Source organism: Globicephala melas, chromosome 14, assembly GCF_963455315.2.
Source record: "Globicephala melas chromosome 14, mGloMel1.2, whole genome shotgun sequence".
Taxonomy (NCBI): domain Eukaryota; kingdom Metazoa; phylum Chordata; class Mammalia; order Artiodactyla; family Delphinidae; genus Globicephala; species Globicephala melas.
In genome coordinates this window covers 26,733,883-26,751,535 of record NC_083327.1, presented here as the reverse complement: position 1 = coordinate 26,751,535, position 17,653 = coordinate 26,733,883, and the positions used below count along the sequence as shown (strand labels likewise).

Genomic DNA, 17,653 nt, shown 5'->3' with positions numbered 1-17,653 from the left:
ATTATACAGTAGTACATTGTTATAAGAACATGTAGAAGCAAACAACAACAAAAAAAGATAGTATAGAAAGATTGTAGCAGAGTAGAGATGGGTAGGGAGGTGAGAGGAATATGTGAATGAAAAGGAATAAATGAAATAAGAGAAGAGAGTGACACTAATAAAAGTGTATTATTAACACAACCCTCTCCAAATGAGGTTAAAAATAAACAGCCTGATAATATCGTATTCACAAGGGTGTCTGTTATATAAGGCCCATAAAACCTAAGCAAAACATGTTGTGAACAATATTTAATTTGGTTAATGTAAAACATCTGTGTGTGTCACTTCCCTTTCAGATTGACTTGTTTTTAATTTACCTGAATAATCTGTACAGTCACTTTATTTTCTCATGGTTCCATTTCAGCTTACTAGCTGACACATTCTTTAGATGACTTTTTCCTATCAGTTAAATGGCCACAAGTAAAACTGCACAATCTAGAGAGTGAAGAGAGCAGAGAAGGAGAATAAAAGGGAAAATGAAAAACTAGAGTAAGGAAAAATGAGACATGAAAGAGGCAATTGAAAGCAGCAGCAAGAGAAAAGTGGAAAACAAGCTGGACATTGTAAATCCACCCCTCTTAGGGCTCTCTTTTTCTTTTTCTCTGTTTCTCCTTCTGTAAATAAGGACTGTTTTACTAATTATATCCTCCCTGAATATAAAACCTTATTTTGTTTCCACTAAAAGAAATTGTATAGAGGAGTTCTAATTCAGCTAGATGGTGAAGACCAAGAAGCAGGTAGCTAAGGAAGGGCTTTAGTGCCTTTTTCTCCCCCTCACATCAGGGTCTTATCTTCTGTCAACCCACGCCTCTCCATAAGCAGCAACACAACTGCTGATGGTATGAAGCTCAAAGAATCTACACACACCACCTTTTAAAGATTGACAATAAACGTTTGTGACTATAGGTAATTTGGGGTGTAGTAAATAATATAACACATGGACAGAGATCAGTAAAAGAAAAAATATGTAGGTGAAGAAAAACAAATACTTTTAATCTCTCTGCTGCCAAACTGAACAAATGCCATTGGGCTTGAAGGGATCAAAGAGGAGATGATGTAATTTTTACAAAGATCTGTATCTTTCATACTTGTCTAATTTTTTCCCCTTTCTATTTTATTATATTTTAATATGTCTATCTTTACTGAGAAACAAAAATGCAGTAATACACTGTACATAAAAGCAAATTCTGTGGAAGAGAAAGGAATTGATGGGCCTAGGGGAAGATGGTAAAGGCAAGAGACTGACAGTAACAAAACAAAACAAAAAGCCCCACAGTCTTTTCCTTCTTTGGTGATAGATAATATATATGTGTGTGTGTGTGTGTGTGTGTGTGTGTGTGTGTGTGTATGTATATGTATATTATATATACACAAATATAAGGTTTTTTGTTTAAAAGACTGGAAAAGTTTTAATTCGGTATCAATTTTCATGAACATATATGCCATCTGGTTTGGACATTTTGATGTTACCTGCTGGGACATTTTCCCACCATCCTTCTCCAAGTTAATATGGCAATGTTAAGTGAAAATATAGAAAATACAATTAGGTTTGTTGATCTACTTAAGCTTTAAAACCATAAATCTATCTATTCATTATTATATTTTAAAGCATTATTTTTATTGAAAATAGTACAAAGTCATAAAATTAGAATAATCTGATATTTAACTTATATATATATTTTTTTTCACCACTAACTTTTAAATATCTACAGTTTTTCTTTTCTTTAGCACTCTTCTCTTAATAAATGGCCACTCCAGCAGCTGCATTCCCTGTGAGTTCTACAACAAACATCACTGAAAATTACTTGTGTTAAGCATAATGTTTTCACAGCTGCAAGCAGGATTTTTAAATAGCAAAGGTGCACTGAAGCTATCCTCAGCAATTAATAAATACAATACTAACAATATTTGTACTTGTGACATTTTTACTCTGAGCATACCAAAGCACTTTACAAATAAACATGTGTTATTAACCTAATTTTTCACAGATGGGGGAAAACCCACTAGATTAGGTTAAGGTGACATAAGTGACTTTGCCAAAGATTGCCCAGCAAATCAGATGCATGACCTTGAACAGAACCCAGGACTCCAATAGGGTCTCTGCTTTGCTTTGTGAAACTCCAGCACCTATTAGAATTTGAAGTTTAAATGAGAACCACTTAATGAATTTTGCACATCACCATATTTGTAATAACATTTGCCATAAAAACCACTGTGCCGGGCTTCCCTGGTGGCTCAGTGGTTGAGAATCTGCCTGCTAATGCAGGGGACATGGGTTCGAGCCCTGGTCTGGGAGGATCCCACATGCTGCAGAGCAACTAGGCCCGTGAGCCACACTACTGAGCCTGCGCATCTGGAGCCTGTGCTCCGCAACAAGAGACGCCGTGATAGTGAGAGGCCCGTGCACCGCGATGAAGAGTGGCCCCCGCTTGCCACAACTAGAGAAAGCCCTCGCACAGAAACGAAGACCCAACACAGAAAAAACAAATTAATTAATTAATAAAAAACCACTGTGCCAGTTATGTTTCCATTATCTTTTCCATAAAAAAAACAAACGTTAAATTTTAGAGAGATTTTTTACAGAGAAAAAAACCTGCAATCAAACCACTCGGGCACTCAGTGATGCGTCTCCTCAGGAGTCCTGTCAGTGAAACGCACAGGAGCAATGGAGGGACAGTTGGTGGATATAAAGGAAATAATAGTCAGGCTTTGGATGACGTTCAGAGGATGAAAGGCAGGAAGAGGCTAACGGAAAGCCCAGGATGTTTGTTCAAAAGGTGTGTTCCTAGCCAGCTATCAAAGCTCATAAGCCTTTTGTCAACGTAGATTAGATATTTTTAATAGTATACTGTAAGTTCTCAACTAATTCTTAAAGATTAAATTGTCCACTGGTTAATAAGAGATGGCCTACTTTCAACCAGTCTATGAACTCTGCATATTCATCAATTTTGTGCTACATACGTATATCCATAGTTCCTTATTGTTTAAAAGACTGTAAAAGTCATTCTTAATTCAGTATCTTACCTTTATGAACATATATGCCTTCTGGTTTGGACATGTTGATGCTAACACAGATGGTTGCTACCTGCCAGGGCATTCTGCCACAATTCTTTTCAATCAATATGGCAATGTTAAATGAAAATATAAAAAATAAAGTCAGATTTGTTATTTTCAAAACGGTAAATCTATCTACTCATCATTATGATATTTTAAAGCATTATTTTTATTTATTTATTTTTGGCTGTGCTGGGTCTTCGTTGCTGCACACGGGCTTTTGCTAGTTGCTGCGAGCGGGGGCTACTCTTCGTTGCAGTGCACGGGCTTCTCATTGTGGTGGCTTCTCTTGTTGAGCATGGGCTCTAGGCGCATGAGCTTTGGTAGTTATGGCATGTGGGCTCAGTAGTTGTGGCTTGTGGGCTCTAGAGGGCAGGGTCCATAGTTGTGGCTCACGGGCTTAGTTGCTCCATGGCATGTGGGATCATCCTGGAACAGGGATCGAACCCATGTCCCCTGCATTTGCAGGTGTATTCTTAACCACAGCGCTACTAGGGATGTCCCTAAAGCATTATTTTTTATTAAAAACAGTACATGAAAAGGCATAAAAATTAGAATAGTCTGATAATTAACTGAAATATAGCTGTTTCCTATTAAGACTATGCAAAGGACATTCTTCCATATGTTGTTTCAAAAGCTAATATATTATTGTTTTTAAGAGTAAAAGAGTAACTGAAACACAAGTAAAATGATATGCTTCAAGCAGAATTTCTCTGGCTGTAAATAATTTTTCAAAATAAGTAAGAGTTAAATGATTATAAAAAAAGAATCATGTTTACCTCATAAATATGTATATTACAAAAGCACACTATCTGATATGTAAAAAATCCTGTGCTTAAGTGTTGTCCTGTGGGATTCACAAACAAAATATAATTATAACTTTTTTATAGTATGCTATAGATTACAAATCTCTAATCATGCACATCATATTTGTTTTATATTTTGAAATAGGATTACTTAAAAAATCTCCTTTTGCTTTTTTCCTTAACTATTTTATAATTTATGAAAATAAATCTGCTTAAAAAATAAAACAAAATAATATATATACATAAGAGTATAACATTCTCCTTGCTTCTTCACAATCCTCCAGTTATACATCTGAGTTAAACAAATTAACACAGAAACACACATATTTTATAAAGACTATAAAATATTAATATGTGCATAATCTTATAGCCTTTATGTATATAAATGGAAAATATTATTCATATCCTCCAAAAACTTGCTTTAAAATAGAATTTTGAGGAATTTATAAACCAATACAATTAGATGCACCTCATTCTATTCAAGGTATGCTTAATATTTAAACAACCCTCAGCTGATAAACATTTCAACTTTTTCCAGGTTTATTTCAATTTCAAGTAATGCTACAAAGACTAATGAACATATAATTACTGCACACTTTTTTGAACATATCTCTATAAATTTTCTTAGGTTAAATTATTTGGACAGCAAATATGTAACATTTAGAACATAATAGATATCATCAAATTGCCCTCTAAAAGTTTCAACTAATTTATGATTACTCTAACAGATTATAAGAAGACTGGGGCAAATGTATTTTTCTCTGATTAAATAAGTAATACATCTAATTCAAAATAATATGGCTAAAAGCTGAAAATATTGTCTATACAAAATTTTCAGTAAGATAACCATAAACACATTGGTGTACTCTCCAAACTAGACTCAGACAATTGAATGCCTGAATTGTGGATGTACCAACACTTATTAAAGACAGATGGAGCCAGATTTTTTTCAAGTATATTTAAGCTTCAACTCTTTGCCTAAAACACCCATTTAAAAATATAATATAGAATATACCTAAAAAAATGTTACAAGAATTATGCAGTTCCCTACACCATCTGTTTTCTGTGTTAGAGAATCAGAGCATGTAACAATCAGAAAACTGGACAACTTTCAACCCGCCTCTTAGGATTTTGTTCTGGGGCCTCTGTGAGCCATCAGTACTTCTTGGATATCATCTTTTAATGGCTTTTTAGAGTGAGAAATAACAGGATATATTTATGCATAAAGAAAGGAATAGGGAGGAAGTGCTAAAAATGAATTGAGGGAAACCATTGATTCTATTGTTGGAGGAATAGTTTATCAAATACACCACTGGAGAAAGAGTTGAAGACAAAAGCATACTATTAATTATGCATTCTGGAGAACTTTAGTTTACACATTATTTAAAATTATGAAGAGAACCAAGTAGAGGAGTACAAGGAAGTTTCTGGAGAAAGTCAATAAATATCTAAAGCATGATATGGTAAACATATCAACTTGAACTGTAGCTTCACATATAAGAAAAGGATTTCTTTTTTTTTTTTGCGGTATGCGGGCCTCTCACTGTTGTGGCCTATCACGTTGCAGAGCACAGGCTCTGGACGCGCAGGCCCAGCAGCCATGGCTCAAGGGGCCAGCCGCTCCGCGGCATGTGGGATCTTCCCGGACCGGGGCACGAACCCGCGTCCCCTGCATCGGCAGGCAGACTCTCAACCACTGCGCCACCAGGGAAGCCCCAGGATTTCTTTTTAATTGTCAAAAATAATACTTTCAAGAGGACATAAGTACATAACCATAAATTATAAGCCAAAACCACCTTATTAAGTAAAAAAATCTGAAAATATATCCACTAAAAATATAGCAGAAGGGAAAGTGAATACCACAAGTGGCTACATCTGAAATAAAGACATAATTTAGGGTCCTCACTTTTCAAATTTCAGAAAAAAAGTTTGTCACTGTCTTGAGCATAAAAAAGACACATTCTTCATGAAATAAGAACACAAGAAAATATCATCAGTAAAAAACAGTCCAAAAGTGAAAAAGGGTGAGATGAGATGGCAGTAGAATGAAATATGAATAAGAAAAAAAAACATAAGAGTGCATCTACTAAATCACAATAGTGTAATCAAATAGTTAAACCCTTAACTAAGAAGCCAATTTGACATTAAAGAAAATCAAATCAATGAGGTAGAAACAGATTTGAAAACATCCAAAAATGCAAATAAATTCAAGAGAGTTGAAAAAAAAAACTTTGAGGAAAGTTTATATGCGTAATTCAGGAAATGGATATACAGTAAATTGTTAATTGATATTCCTGAAGAATAAACGAAGGCAAGTAAAAGAAATGTAACAAAGTAAAAGTAGAATGATAAACCAGAAAAACTCCAAATGATATTCTAAAAAAATGTACACTTCCATGCATACTATGATTCTACTATAAAGATAAAGAAAGAGCGTACTGAACGCAAATATATATGTAAAGAAACAAAACTCAGAAATGACCAAAACATGTTTTACAAATTTAAATAAAAATTGTTAGCAAGACAACATATATACTGCAATGAACAAATGTGTATCACAGACTATTTTTATACCCAGCTATTTTCATTACAAATGTCACAGAAAGAACATCAGATAAGTAAGATTTCAAAAAACATTTGATGTATTTATTCTTCTAAAAATTATTTGAGGGTGGTTTCCAAGTAACATAGAAAACTTGAATATTAATAACCAAAAAAGGGTATCATTTTATGATGAGACCCATTGTAAGGATTACAAATTAAATACACAAAAAGTGGTCTCTTTAGCAAGTAGTGTTAGGAATGCTGGATAACCACATGTAATTCAATGAAGTTAGAACATTCCCTCACACCATTCACAAAAATAACTCAAAATGGCTTAAAGACTTAAGACATGACAACCATAAAACTCCTAGAAGAGAACATAGGCAAAACATTCTCTGATATAAATCTTAGCAACATTTTTTAGGTCAGTCCCCTAAAGCAATATAAATAAAAGCAAAAATAAACAAATGGGACCTAATCAAACTTATAAGGTTTTGCACAACAAAGGAAACCATAAATAAAATGAAAAGACAATCTAAGGACTGGGAGGAAATATTTGCAAACGATGGGACTAATAAGGGCTTAATCTCCAAAATATACAAACAGCTCATACAACTCAATAACAACAAAAAAACCAAACAACCCAATCAAAAAATAGGCAGAACACCTAAATAGACATTTCTCCAAAGAAGACATACAGATGACCAACAGGTACGTGAAAAGATGCACCACATCACTAATTATTAGAGAAATGCAAACCAAAACTACAATGAGGTATTACCACACACAGGTCAGAATGGCCATCATCAAAAAATCTACAAATAAATGCTGGAGAGGGTGTGGAGAAAAGGGAACCTTCCTACACTACTGGTGGGAATGTAAATTGGTGAAACCACTATGGAGAACAGTACGGATGTTCCTTAAAAAACTAAAAATAGAGTTACCCTATGATCCAGCGATCCCATTCCTGAGCATATACCCAGAAAAGATAAAAGCTCTGATTTGAAAAGATACATGCACAACAAAGTTCGAGGCGGCACTATTTATAATCGCCAAAATATGGAAGCAACCTAAGTGACCATCAAATAGATGAATGGATAAAGATGCAGTATTATGTATATTACTCAACTATAAAAAGAATGAAATAATGCCATTTGCAGCAACATGGATGGAGCTAGAGTTTATCATACTAAGTGAAGTCAGACAGAGAAAGACAAATTTCATATAATATCACTTACATGTGGAATCTAAAAAATAATGCAAGTGAAGTTATTTATAAAACAGAAACAGACTCAGACATAGAAAACAAACTTATGGTTACCAAAGGGGAAGGGAGAGGGAGGGATAACTGGGACTATGGGATTAACAGATAAACACTATTAAATTAAAAAAAAAGTAGAATAATTTCTGACCATATTATTAGCAAATGCAATATAAGTTTTTTTGAAAGGAGAAAGTACGTATAAATGTGAAGTCTAGCTTTTAAAGGCCAGATAATATCAACAATTACTGAAAACTGAAGGAAATTGGGGGAGAGCTAAGAAAGAGCTTATTTAAGCTTTGCTTTAAATGGAGGGCTTCAGTCTTTAAAGATACTGTTAAATCTTTACTTTGACAACTAGAAAAAGCACACTAAATATATAATAATACAACCAAAAATAAAAGCAAGAAATCTAAGAGGGTAAGAAATATAAAAATTTTAACAAGATGACATTATAAACAAATATAGCTCATAAAAACAAATTAAATGCATTAAAATTTCTTGCTAAAAATGTATTTCCTAAGTTTTCAAACATGCAATATAGCCTATGCTGTAGATATAGGGTATACCTCAAGAAAAATATACAAAAAATATTAAAAACAAAAGGTTGATCAAAGGCATGTCTAACTAATGTAAATAAAAAGAGCCCTCCAAATCCATAGTAATACTGCATAAAATAGAACTCAAGATAATGAACATTAAATTATACCTTGGATGAAAGGGTGAAATTCATGATCAAAATATAATTGTAATGAAAATTTTTGCAAAGTCATAAAAATACTTTGTGTAAAACTGTTAGGAAATGCAAATATAAGTAGACAGAAGTAAAAAAGCAATTATTACATTTTGATGTTCTTTCCCATCTTTAGCAGATCAAGTGGGCAAAACCTATACAAAGATAGTGTTTATTTAATGATATAATATGGTTAATTTATTGAAGGGATAATACACTTTCTATTATCTTTTTCACCTTCTTTATAACTACATTTTTTACACCAATGAAATATTTACCAATAAAAGTTTGTTCAAAGACAATCTCAATCAATTTTATGGGCCACAATCTCTATACATATTGTGACTCCACACACACTCAGACTAAACTATAACAAAAGCCACCTTTATATCCAGGCATTTGATTTGTTTTTAAATGCTGTGCTATAGAGTTGTTAACTGAACTGTATTTATTGATTTTGTCTAAATTATTTCCAGCATGTTCATTTTCTCTGTTGTAATAGAGTACATTTATGCTTTATAACTTCTAAAAAAATTACCTTCCAATGCTTCCTATGTCAATACTTTATAAAAACATCCATTACAATTATTTTAAAACAATTATACTTTTTAATTGATATTATACATTTTAGTATTAATTTCTCTTATTCCTTTCTTTTTTGTTTGCTAGTATTTTCACTTTCTTGGTTGATTATTCAATTCAGTTAAAATAGCTTAACATCAGAAAGCCTTACAATCAATTCAAAATATACCAAAATGGCATTTCATAAATTTTAACATTCATTTGTCAAAAAATTCATAAATGCTGAATATGAAGCTATTTTATTATATCAAAAGGTAAAATTATATGAAAATGTAAATGGATAGTATCTGAAACTGAGTTATAAAAATTGTAACAAGTTTTGCCTAATTCTTCTGCGTAAACTCTTGGGCATTCACACCCATGCCAGAAAAAAATACACACACACTTAAACACACATGTAACCAGGCAAAGTTAATCAGTGTTCTTTATAGTCGAATGTACCACAGCCTTTAATATGGTAAGATGCATTTAGAGATTGTTTTTGTGTCATTTCTTCAATTAAGACATATTTATTTAAGTGAAAATCATTAACATTGTCCTTATCTCTAATAGTTTGATCATGCATGCTTATCCTCTTCCTCTGGTCTATCTATAGTTTCTAATTGCTCTACAATGAATAGGTATTGATGAAAAGTAACATTTTTTAAAAAAGTATTTAACTAGAATAAATCATGGGAGACATTTGAAATCTTATAGTGGAGAAAATTTTCCTATGATATCAAAACTAAAAAAAACCACATAGAAACATGCTTTTATTAGGCAAATTTCAAATGTACCCCAAAGAGAAAGTATTACAAATGAACCCACGTGTAGCACTTCAAAAGGTATCACTTTGCTTATCTTGTTTTCTTTATTTCATCCACCAACACCATTTTTCTTTTCTTTCAAATTCAAGACATATACCTATAAAAACTTCTGTATATATCTCTAGAGATAAGTTTTATTAGCATAAATTCAGTATTGATTTTAAGCAAACAAATTTACCAAAAATCTTAATTTACCCTAAAATGTCCATAATTTGAGATTTGTCACTTTTTTTTTACAAAAAATATTTTTGGTTGATTTGTCAAATAAGACAGTTTAACTTCAATTTAATAGTAGTACATTATTGAACAATACTGTAGTAAACTATAAGTAATATAGTAAAACAAGGTCTATACATATATTTCTATTCATTTACTTAGGTATAATTTTATATATCTACATATATATACACAGTTTCTCTCCCTATCTGTTTTTAAAAATCTTTTTCTATTTAAGTATAATAAATATACAGGAAGATACACATCTTAAGTATATAGTTTAATGAGTTCAGACAAATGAATGTACCCATATAACTCATATCCATATTAAGACGTAAAAAATTCTTCACCAGAAAGTTCCCTCTTGCCACTTTGCAGTACATCTACTACTCAGCAGGAAGACACTATTCCAATTTTGGTTACGTAAATTTTGCCTATTCTGAAAATTCACACTAATCAAATCAGAGGGTAAAAACTATGTAAGAACAGCATGATTTTTGTGAGAGTCAAATTTTCCCTGCATATAATGGTTGTTCACTTCTTTTAATTGCTGAAAGTATTCCATTGTATGGTTATTTTACAATATATTTATCTATTCAACCCTTTTAATATGGAATATTTCCTTTTTTTGTCCACTATGAAGAAAACTTCTATGCATATGATTTTAGAAGTAATTTGTGAATATATTTTTATTTCACTTGGATAAACATGAGTGGAACTCCTAGCTCATAGATGTATGTTTACAAAAACTATCAAATAATTTTTACAAAGTGGTTAATTTTATACTTTTGCCAGTAATGTAAGAGAGTTTGGTGTACATTTGAGGTTTTAGTATTTTTAATAATAGTCATTCTAGTAACATAGAGTAGTACTTCATTATGGCAAAATTTGCATTTTTTCTGATGAGTATTATTGTTGAGTACTTTTCCATATGCTTCTTGGCCATGTGCATATTTTCCTTTTAGAAGTGTCTGTTTAAGTGTGTCGATCATTTTTATGTTCTTTGTATTTTTATTTAAAATGTAATTTAAATATATATTATAGATAATATTCATTGTATATTTATACTACAATTTATTTATAATATAATACATCTTTATTTTATTACATAATTTACTACAATATTCAACAGGAATAATGGATAGTAAAATAAGGGAAGAAGCACAAATAAATAACAAAGATTAGAATGGAAATAAACCTGTCTTTATTATAGGTATTTTATTGTATTAATATTATAGGTACAAACCCTAAAAGATATAGAAAACTCTATTAGAACAGTTACTTTATCAAGTAATTTTAGCAAGGTCACAGGACACAAGATCAATTATAAATGCCATTTGTAATTCAGAATACTCAAAAAAAAAAAAAAAACCCAACCAAGTAGCATCAAAATTAAAATACTAAAGAATACATTTAGTCACATATGCTTAGAGCAGGGAACTACAAAGCACTGCAAAGAGAAATTAAAGAAAATGTGATAAACGGAGACCTGGTGTTAATGGATTGAAGGATTTGATATTGTTAAACTGCAACTCTGCCCAACTTGATCTGTGATTGCATATCAACATCCTAGGTTTTATAAGTCAACAGGTTGACTTTAAAATTTTTATGCAGAGTCAAATAACCTAATATAGCCAAAACAACCCTGAGGAAAAAAAACAAGGTTGGACAAATGTAGACAGGTAATTCAGTATGAAATAAGACTCTTCACCAAGTGTTGTTAACTAACCATATGCATATCTGTATAGAAAACTAGTTGGGGCAGGGGTTTTACCTGTTTACAGTTTTATTCCCTTCTGACAATCTTTGCCTTTTAGTTGAAGTAGTTTGTCCATTAACATTTAATCTAATTAATATTGTTGGATTGAATATATCACTTCTTAATTTGTTGTGTACTTGTCTATTATTTTATCTAGTTCTCTTTTCTTGCTTTTTCCTTTATTTGAATTTCAAAAAAGGCATTTTAGTATATGTTTAATGTGTTCTCAAAGTATTTTATTTAGAAATTAACATCTTTTTTCATAAGTGAGAATTATAAACCTCATGTATCATATCTTCTTTCTAGAAAAGTTATGGCAGTTAACATATCAACCCATTGTGCATTACAGAAATGTATAATCCCTGTTCTTTTTACCAGGAATTTGTTCTTTTAAGATATAAACATAACTAGATATAAATATAACTAGAGCAATGACTACTTCACTCACAGTTTATTATGTTTTAGCTTGTAATTTTTGTTTGTTTTGTGTTATTTTGGCAGGTTTTAGCAGGATTATATGTGCTTCATAATTAGGTGCCTTTCAATCATTTTCTAAATTCTATGTGTATTTATATTTTATGGATATTATCCTCACTTATAAAATTAGAAAGCTAAGACTCAGAAAGATTAAGTCATTTCCTAAAGTCATGTAAATGATGAAGTCAGAATTAGAATCCAGGCCATATTATTTCTAAAATACATATTTCTAAAACAATATACAGCATTATATCCTCACAGAACTTGCTGTCAGAGAGCTCACACTCTCATTAGCAAATTGTCTATAAAATAATTTTATAATATAAATTGGATCTTAAGTAATTTAAAGTAGATATAAATGTAGAAGTAATTAATATTTATATTAATATTCCTAATTTTATTTCAAATGATTAAAATTCAGAATGAAACTTCTGACTCATTCTGAGTTTATACAGGTACAGATGCTTACAACAAAGGACTGATTCATTAATTGACAATAAGATCAAATGTTGACTTTTAAAATTTGGTATCAAATTGATGAATGGATAGATGAATAGATAAAGAAGATGTGGTATGTATATACAATGGAATATTACTCAGCCACAGAAAAATGAAAACGTGCCATTTGTGACAACATGAATGGACCTAGAGGGTATTATGCTTAGTAAAATAAGTCACAGAAAGACAAATACCATATGATTTCACTTACATGTGTATCTAAAACACAAACAAAACAGAAACAGTCTCAAACTTGTAGTTGCCAGAGGGGAGGGGATGAGGGATGCGTAAAATAGATGAAGGATTAAGAGGTACAAACTCCCAGTTATAAAAAAAAAATTTCATGAGAATGCAATATACAGCGGAAGATATATAATCAGTAATACTGTAATAACTTTGTATTGTAACACATGGTTACTAGACTTATTGTGGTGATCATTTTATGATGTATTTAAATGTCAAATCACTATGTTGCACACCTGAAACTAACATATTATTGTATGTCTACTATACTCAAATTTAAAAAAAGTTTTTATCTAATTCTGTAGTATAAATTTATTTTTGAGATTATTAATTGAATTGATATTATAATCATGTAAAATTTGTCATACAAAATCTTCCCCAGAACTGTTTCATTGTGCTTGTTACATAACTTAAGTAGACTTGCTCTTTCTAAAAAGATTAATTTGGGACTTCCCTGGTGGCACAGTGGTTAAGAATCTGCCTGCCAATGCAGGGGATACGGTTTCAAGCCCTGGTCTGGGAAGATCCCACATGCCGCCGAACAACTAAGCCTGTGCGCCACAACTACTGAGCCTGCGCTCTAGAGCCCGTGAGCCACAACTACTGAGCCCACGTACCACAACTACTGAAGTCCACTTGCCTAGAGCCCGTGCTCCACAACGAGAAGCTACCACAATGAGAAGCCCACGCACTGCAGCGAAGAGTAGCCCCCACTCGCCACAACTAGAGAAAGCCCGCACGCAGCAAAGAAGACCAACGCAGCCAAAAGTAAATTAATTAATTAATTTAAAAAAGATATTACTTTATATTTTCTTTTTTATGTAAATTTCTCTAGTAGCTCTTAACAACCATTCACTTGTTCCAGGGTTTATTATCCTAATTGAGAAAATGTGAAATGAAGTACCACAGCCACTTGAGTTGTAAAACTACTACATCTGTTTAGTTTGGGAAATGGAATATCTGTTCCAGGAATTTACATTCTCATGTTCAGAGAAAGCCAATATAACTGGGGTTAATTTGTGGGAAGACATTTGAAATGAACAAGTAGGTGAGACTTTTCTCTCCTCTAAACCACTGAACATTTATTTCTTATTGAGAAAGGTAAATTATCATCATTCTGTGAATTATATTTGAGGCAAGGGCATTCAGCAGTGAGTAGGAAATGCAGTTCTCTGGCAGAAGTAGATATAAGTACCACTTTTAACTTATTGGGAGAAGAGGAAATAGATAATGTGATTTTCTTGCTGTGAATACTAGTCTGTATTATGAGTTAACAGGTGAATTTTATGAAGCAGACAATTTTACTAGTGCTACCTTGAATCAGGAAACATTTGAATTCTGTTAAGTAATTCATTTAAATATTGATTGATTTGTTTGGTTAATGGAAGGAACGTTATCTATTTGCCAAGCATTGGGCTACAATTCTGAATGTATATTTCAGTAAAGAAAATATCTTCTTTGCTTTCTGGGGATTTTTTTCTCATAAAAATGATCTATATTTATTCAGACCTGGAGGAGAAGTGAAATGATTTTTCAACTTGAATATAAGTAAAAGGGAATTTTTAAACTACTTCCTAGATTTAGTGCATACAGTGGCAGTCATGAAAATACTGGGAGATTTTGAATTAGAATCAAAGTCTCTAAAAGGCTCCCATTATCATTCTAGAGTAAAAATACAAGTATGTGAATGGTTATAAATCTTGTTAATTGATTCTCTACAAAGCATTACCATTCATGTGCTTAATATTAGGTATGTATTTATTCTATAGTATGCATTATTAATTAATCCTTTAAACATAATTGTGAGGCAAAATTCTTTATAATTACTATAATCCAGCAATATTTATCTTTTATTATTTAGGTAATATACATAGCAAGGCATTGTACTAAGTGCCTAAAAATATTAACACATTTAAAACTCATTACAACTCTATAAAATAGGTACAAATAAATATTATTTCTACTTTCAGCTGAGGAAAATTTGAAGAAACAATATTAAGGTCACACAACTATAGATCCCAGTGGACCTGGGATTCATCATAAATGCTATACCCTAAGTTCCATATTTGTTTTGTTGGGAGAGATAATAGCATAATGAATTCTCATATACTCATCACCCAGTTTCAACAACTAGAAATATCTGCCCAATTTTGTTTTAACTGTTTCCTCCCCAACATATCCACATTTTAGTGTTAGATGGAACTGAGTAAGGTCAGCAAGAACCTCTGACACTCATGCTGCATTTGAATCTATAGGCAAAGAAAATTCCTTTTTTTAGGGGAAGATGATGACTTTGCTTACTTAGAAGAACTTTCTTCTCAAACTGATAGTGGAAAGACCAAAAAAGACACCTCAAAGCAGTACCTTTCTCTTGACTGCGAGGAGCTAAGTCACAAAAAATTGGTTCTGCTACAGGAATTCAAATACACTCAACTCTGAATTTTTTAGCAACAGGGTGTGATGCTGAACTGAGGGGGCCCTAGATTTAGAAGCCCATGAGAATCATGATATAATGCTGGAAGTGGACAAGCAATTCAGTTCCCCAGAAAGCCAGGTGGAGAACACATTGAACATACATGGAGATATAAAGTTAAACTTATCGAATATTACCTTAATAAGAACAAAGAAGGGTCACAGATACGTGAAAACTTGCAGAAGACAGAATTAAATGATGGAAAAATTATTGAAACAGTGGGAAAATACATCACCCTTAGTAGTTCTTTTCTCCAGGCATGTGATCCCTCAACTGAGGGCAATTAAGAGCCGGATAAAACCTGAAGGAGAAAGTCTCTTTCACTGCAACTAGGTTCTTTAACAGAAGAAAATCTGAGTAAAAAGTTACTAGATTCCTCTTTGGTATCTACTTCAGATATCAGCTGCTAAGGTGCACATTGATAATAAATCTGAAATTCAGTTATGACTGTTAAAGATAATTCAGGTACCCATTGGAAATATATGTCCTTCCAAAAGAAGAGTATTAAGATTCCACCCATATTTCTATAAAGCGGGAAAACCAATGAGAAAAGGCTTTACTACTCACACTGCAGCTGTGATCCAGCAGTACAACAAAGGAAGAAAGCAACCAGAGTACTGGTTTGTTGTTCCTTGGAGAGAAGTTGTCAGAAGATAAAAGATCACCATGGATCCAGGAAAGCTGCCAGGAAAGCTGGCAGTTTCTTCTTACATACTGAGAGATGCTCACATTCACTGAAGATAAGTGCACATCAACTTTAAACCCTCCTTGTCTACATTGCAGCTTGCAGAATCACATCCTTCCCTGAATCAGCTGAGGATGACAGTGGTGTGCTTGGGCTATTTGCAAGTGTCCAGAACTTGACTTCTAAAACTGGCTTCTGGGCTGCACCTCGCAGGCCTGCAAGCCTTGTAGTTGCCCAGCCTCAAGACTGAAGGAAGAGCCTTAAGACAGCACCAGAGACATCACTGGTTTAATAGACAGGAGATCTTACACATATGTTCAGCAGACGGCAGAAAGGACATGGCAGCCATCTTTGCTACTCAGGGGAGAAGGAAGCTACCATTTATAAGGGGAATTGACATCAGGCTGGCTCATCAACTACCAGGGAAACCAGCAGCTGAGGTACATCCCTCACAGCCCGTCAGTTTAACGATCATAATGAGGGCAAATGTTTCCTTTTAATAAACTAGCAGGTGGAGCCATCTGGCCTAAGGGGCTGGGTCAAGCATGTTTGCATGAGTAGGGTGTAGGTGAAGCAGGACTGGTCGAGCAGGGGACATACAAACAGCAAGAGAACAGCCATCATGAGTGGCCTGACCATATACTGGCACATCCAGATTTTTCCTACTCTCAGTCTTGGTGCTAATTTAAACATGATAACAGTGGATAATTCCACCTTATTTTAATTATCTAGTACAGGATTTCTCAAATTTGGCACTATTAACATTTTGAACTGCATAATTCTTTGTTTGAGGGGATGTCCTATGCATTTTAGGATATTTATCAACATCCCTGGCTTCTACCCACAAGATGCCAGTAGCACCTCCCCAGTTGTGACAACCAAAAATGTCTCCAGACATTGCCAAATATCGTCTGAGGAATAAAATTGCTTCACATTGAGAACCACTGGTCAGGTATTGGACGATTAGACCACGGACTGTAGGCTATTCTGAAAGTAATTATGTGCCATTATAGCTGAATAATTTAGGGATTTGACTACTCAAATTTTTTTACTTGATTATATTCACAGTATTTATTTATCTGCATGTACCTTGTTTTCTTTGCTAAACCTCAATTTTTTTGCAAAGAATTTAATTAAATTTTCTTTAACTTGAAACAAAATTCCCAAAAATGTCCTTTCATGTGTTAATACTTAGTATGTATTTCTAACAGATAAAACTTTCTTTTTATACACAACCTTAATTTAGTAACCACAATAAACACAATTAATAATAATTCTTTGATCTTATCCAATACAGAGCTGATAGCTAGTGTCACCAATTGTTTCAAAAATGTGTTTTTATTGTTGATTCCTGTGAAATGAGATCAAACAAGATCTACATATTGCGGTTGGTTGACTTTTTTTTTTTTACTCTAGGGCATCATCTATCTTTATTCATTGTTTTTTCAGGCTATTTATTATTTGAATAAATGGGCTA

The 17,653-nt window shown here is 32.8% G+C and overlaps 1 pseudogene; it reads left to right on the top strand.

Annotated features, from left to right (window-relative positions):
- The first annotated feature begins 2,661 nt into the window (after positions 1–2,661).
- On the top strand, positions 2,662–16,148 carry LOC115854741 (nuclear receptor coactivator 7 pseudogene; annotated as a pseudogene).
- Positions 16,149–17,653: the final 1,505 nt, after the last annotated feature.